Consider the following 6,000-nt stretch of genomic DNA (forward strand, 5'->3'; position numbering starts at 1 on the left):
ACAGAAGTGGCAGCTGCCTCCCACAGAGGACACACCACTTGCCGAAGGGACCATGGCTCCTGAGTGGGGGAGCCAGGATCTAAACCTACATCTGAATAACCCCAAAGCCTATCTTTTCCTAAACTCTCTGTTATACTCACCACTTACTGGTGGCTGTTAGTGAATGTCAGGACTACTTCCAGGACGAGGGACATGTTAGCTTCACCATACCAGACCATTCCCATACTCCTTCCCTATATTAACAAAGATCACAAAAGCCACAGCCACAAAGAAAGAAAGAGGTACTATAAGAAAACAAGAGCTCCCCATGTCCTGGGAAGGTGGTCCAGGGATGCATATACACCTTCTGGGATGATGGGGACACAGAAAACAGCTAAGATTGGTATCTGTTCATTCTGGAAAAAGGCAAAACTGTGGAGACAGTAAAAAGATTGATGGTTGTCAAGCGTTCAAGGAGAGAGCAGAAGGGATGATAAGGTGGAACTTGGGTTTTTTATGTTAAGTTGGTGAAACTCTTCTGTATGATACTGTAATGGTGGATACATGACATGGTGCATTGGTCAAAACTCATAGGATGTACAGCACCAAGAGTGAACCCTATTGCAAACTGTGGGCTTTGGTTAATAACAGTGTGTCAATATTGGTTTAACAGCTGTAACGCAGTTATCTCACTAATGCAGGATGTTAATAATAAGGGAATCTCTGTGCTGGGAGAGAGATGGTACATAGTAATTTTCTGCACTATGTGCTCAAATTTCTGTAAACCTAAAATTACTCTTAAAAATCTACTAATTTTTTTAAAAAGAAAAACAAACAGTCATAGAACCACGGTGGGCATGGGAGTAGGACAACAGAGAGGTAGACTGAATTGTCCTAGCATTGATCCACTAGGAGAACACGTAGTGGGTCCCTCTGTAAGTCAACTGAACAACCACAGAGAGAGTATAATCTGGCAATCTTGCACTTAGAGGAACCCACAGCAGGGCCAGCTCCCCACCCAGGAACACAGAGGCCTAGCCTGTCCATGGACCAATCCTGTCCTCATATACCCCTGCAGCAGTTTTCCAACTTCAGCATTAGGGATTTTAGGGGCCGATAATTTGGGGGGATTGGGGCTGTCCTGTGCATTATAAGATGCTGAGCAGCATCCCTGTCACCCACTACATGTCAGCAGCATCTCTCAATTGTGACCATCCAAAGTATGCTCACACATTGTCAAATGACCCCTGGGAAGCAGAACTGCTTCTGGTTGAGAACCACAGACCAGGTCTGTGTCATCTCTATCTTGCCTTACCTGTCTTCCCCCATCCTGGCTCTCTCTTTTCACTGAAGCTGTTTAGATTCCCCTCTCTGCATCCTCCCTTCCATTTCAGCCACCTCCTGCCTCCTTTTTTTCTCCCATTTTCATCTTTGACTCCTTACCATCACTGCACCTGTCCACCCTGGTGCTTCCCTGATACTTTATACCCTCAGAGCTGGGTGGTGATTGGAGCCTTCAGTCCTAAATCCTCTTGACTATCTATTTTCTGTGCTTCCCCACAATCCTTTTACCATTGGTTTTTGGCCAGGACAGAGAGGAGATAGAGGTTAAAATTCAGGCAGGTGTTCTGGGTAACTTGGTGTGGCAGCTCTTTTCTCTCTGCACCTTAGTTTTCTTACCTGTCCTACAAAGCAATCATCACGTTACCTTGAAGCTAGAAAGTAGAGCCCTGCCTGCTGCTCCCACCCCATTCACACAAATTGCACAAGGAGTTGTATAAACAGGGTGGCTTCTCTGATTCTGTGGCAGATACTGACTGGTTCCCCGGATCTCTCCTGCTCAAGTGGGAGGGAAGGAGGTTGATTCACCTAGGGCTCCAGGTTCTGCATTTGCCTCTGCCTCACTCCAGCAAGAGGCCCTGGTTTGGTGTTTCCCTTCAGGTGAGGGCTGCAAGGCAAGGAACATTCCACCCTGAGCATGCCAGCTCAGTAGGGGGATTTACCTGAGTCTGTCCTCCATTTTTTATGCTGCCTCTGCTCCCTGCCTGTTGCCTTCTCTTACTGTGTTACCATGCTTCTGCCTCTGCTACAGGTATGCTGGGACCCCGGGGAACACTGCGAGGCATTGGGCAACCCCAGGGAGACTCTGCCCTCACTTTCCTTCCCTCCCTACTTTCCAGGGGTGAGTTGTTTATATTAGCTTCTCAGGGACTTCAACAGAGTCTAACACTCTGCAATTTGGGATTTGGGGCTCTGGCTCCTAACTTTGGCAGGAAGACAGCCCTTCTATTGCCTGCTGGGGCTGAGAAAACTACCCAATGTGCCTTTCCACCTTCATTCTTCCCTTTCCAGGTTATGTGCCCAATTAAATATCTTTTTTTTAATTTAAATTATCACATAAATATTTGTTTCTTCTTATTAAATAATCAAAATGCTACGAATCGGGCTAAAAGTCATGCAATGGCCAGCCATGCTAATACCATGATGAATTTGATGGGCATCCTTACAGACCTTTGTATGCATGGGGCATGTGAACAAACACAATCCCATAAAATAAGAGTAGTATTGTGGAGTTTTGTTGTGCTTTTTGGGGTTTTGTTTTATTTTGGGGGTGAAATTCACATAACATAAAATTAACCATTTTAAAGTGAACAATTCAGTGGCGTTTAGCACATTAACAATGTTGTTAAACCGTCATGTTTATCTAGTTCTAGGACATTTTTATCACCCCCCAAATGGGAGATCCCATCCCATTAGCAGTCCTCCTCTGTCTGCTCACTAGCCCCAGATTAGCAGAAACCACTAATCTCCTTTTTTACCCTATGGATAAATAGGGTAAAAAAGGAGATTAGTAGACATCTCATAGAAATAGAATCATACAGTATGTAGCCTATGGGGTCTGGCTTTTTCACTCAGCATATTTTTGCGATTCATCCATCATGTAGCATGCATCAGTGCTTCATTCCTTTTCATAGATGAGTAATATTCCGTTGTATGGCTTGACCATATTTTGTTTATTCATTCACCCATTGATGGGCATTTAGGTTGTTTCTAACTTTTGGCTGTGTGAATAGTGCTGCTATGGATATTTGTGTACAAAGATTTAATTGAATTCTTTTTATTTCTTTGGGGGTATATTCCAAGGAGTGAAATTGCTTGGTCATATAGTAATTCAGTATTTAATTTTTTGATGAACCACCAGACTGCTTTTCATACTATGTGTTTTAACACAGGTCTGATTGTCCTTTAGGTACCTTTCTGTAACTTGGGGCTTTTTTACACATCATTTTGGAGTGATATTCATGTTCGTTTTTATAGTCCAAGGTTTCTCAGCCTTGGCAGTGTTGACATTTGGGGCTGGATCATCCTTTGCAGTGGGGGTTGTCTGAGCATTGCTGGATGTTTAACAGCATCCTTGGTCTCTACCCACTAGATGCCAGTAGCCTCCCCACCCCAGCCATGGCAAAAATGTCTCCAGACATTGCCAAATGCCCCCTCTTTGGCAACATCACCTCTAGGTGAGAACCGCTGCTACAGAAACACCTCATTTTTATAAAATCAGTTTAATAAATCAATTTTATAAATATATTCAGTATACATTTCACTTCCAGTTTTTTTCCATTGTTAGGAGTACATATCCTTGTATGGCTTCTACTACAAACAGGCACTATCTGATTCAAATACAAACAAGTAGTGAGATGATCATGTTGTAAAAAAAATGATTCTTAAATTTAAGAAAAATTGCCAAGCTAAACTCCCAAGTGGCTGTGCTAATTTACACTCTGAGCCCTTGTGTGGCAGAAGATCTGTTCCCCCACACTCCCACTAATGCTTGACAGTATGAAACTTAATTTTGCTGATATGGTTGTCAAGTGGCCAAGTGGTTTCCCACTGTCACTCTAAACTGCATTTCCCTAAATACTAATGGGGTTGAAAAAATCTCCATTGGTTTTTCTTTTTTCTATTTTTTATTTAAAAAAATTTTAAATTTTATATTGGAGTACATTTGATTTACAATGTTGTGTAAGTTCCAGGTGCATAGCAAAGTGATTTAGTTATATACATACATATATCTATTCTTTTTCAGATTCTTTCCCCATATAGGTTATTATAGAGAATTGGGTAGAGATCCCTGTGCTATACAGTAAGCCACTGTTGATTATTTTATATATAGTAGTGTGTATATGTTAATCCCAAACTCCTAATTTATTCCTGCCCCCTCCTTTCCCCTTTGGTAGCCATAAATTTATTCTCTAAGTCTGTGAGTCTGTTTCTATTTATAAATAAGTTCATTTGTATCATTTTTTTTTAGATTCCACACATAAGTGATATCATATGATATTTGTCTTTCTCTGTCTCTTTCCTCACTCAGTATTACAATCTCTAGTTACAGCCATGTTGCTGAAAATATCATTATATCATTCTTTTTTTATGACTGAGTAGTATTCCATTGTATATATGTACCACATTTTCTTTATCCATTCACCTGTCATTGGACATGTAGGTTGTTTCCACGTCTTGGCTATTGTGAATAGTGCTGCAGTGAACACTGGGGTGCATGTATCTTATCGAATTATGGTTTTCTCTGGATATATGCCTAGGAGTGGGATTGCAGGACCATATAGTAGCTCTAGTTTTAGTTTTTTAAGGAACCTCCATACTGTTCTCCATACTGGCTATATCAATTTACATTTCAACCAACAGTGTAAGAGGGTTCCCTTTTCCCCACACCTTCTCCAGCATTTATTGTTTGTAGGATTTTTAAAAACATCTTTATTGCAGTATAATTGCTTTACATTGTTGTGTTAGTTGCTGCTGTATAACAAAGTGAATCACCTATACGTATACATATATCCCCATATCCCCTACCTCTTGTGTCTCCCTCCCACCCTCCCTATCCCACCCCTCTAGGTGGTCACAAAACACCAAGCTGATCTCCCTGTTCTATGCGGCTGCTTCCCACTAGCTATGTATTTTACGTTTGGTAGTGTATATATGTCAATGTCACTCTCTCACTTTGTCTCAGCTTACCCTTCCCCCTCCCCGTGTCCTCAAGTTCATTCTCTACATCTGTGTCTTTATTTCTGTCCTGGCCCTAGGTTCTTCAGAACGCCGCCCGTTTTTTTTTAGATTCCATATATATGTGTTAGCGTAATTTGTTTTTCTCTTTCTGACTTACTTCACTCTGTATGACAGTCTCTAGGTCCATCCACCTCACTACATATAACTCAATTTTGTTTCATTTTATGACTGTGTAATATTCCATTGTATATATGTTCCATATCTTCTTTATCCATTCATCTGTCAATAGACACTTAGGTTGCTTCCATGTCCTGCTTATTGTAAGTAGTGTGCAATGAACATTGTGGTACATGACTATTTTTGAATTATGGTTTTCTCAGGGTATATGTCCAGTAGTGTGACTGCTGGATCATATGGTAGTTCTATTTTTAGTTCCTTAAGGAACCTCCATACTGTTCTCCATAGTGGCTGTATCAATTTACATTGTTTGTAGATTGTTTGATGATGGCCATTCTGACTGGTGTGAGGTGATACCTTATTGTAGTTTTGATTAGCATTTCTCTAATAATTAGTGATATTGAGCATCTTTTCATGTGCTTTTTGGCCATCTGTATGTCTTATTTGGAGAAATGTCTATTTAGATCTTCGGCCCATTTTTTGATTGGGTTGTTTGTTTTTTTACTATTGAGCTGCATGAGCTGTTTGTATATTTTGGAGATTAATCCCTTGTCAATCACATCATTTGCAAATGTTTTCTCCCATTCTGAGAGTTGTCTTTTACTTTTGTTTATGGTTTCCTTTGCTGTGCAAAAGATTTTAAGTTTAATTAGTTGCAATTTATTTATTTTTGTTTTTATTTTCATTACTCTAGGAAGTGGATTATAAAAGATCTTGCTGACCTACTCACAGCAACAATACAGCATGCTGAAGTGTCTCCTTACACTCAGCCAATGCCCCTCTGCTTCCCACCTATTTGAGGCAGGTTTTCTGTCATTTCAT

This window comes from Mesoplodon mirus (genome assembly GCF_964341445.2).
Source record: "Mesoplodon mirus genome assembly, chromosome: 5".
Taxonomy (NCBI): domain Eukaryota; kingdom Metazoa; phylum Chordata; class Mammalia; order Artiodactyla; family Ziphiidae; genus Mesoplodon; species Mesoplodon mirus.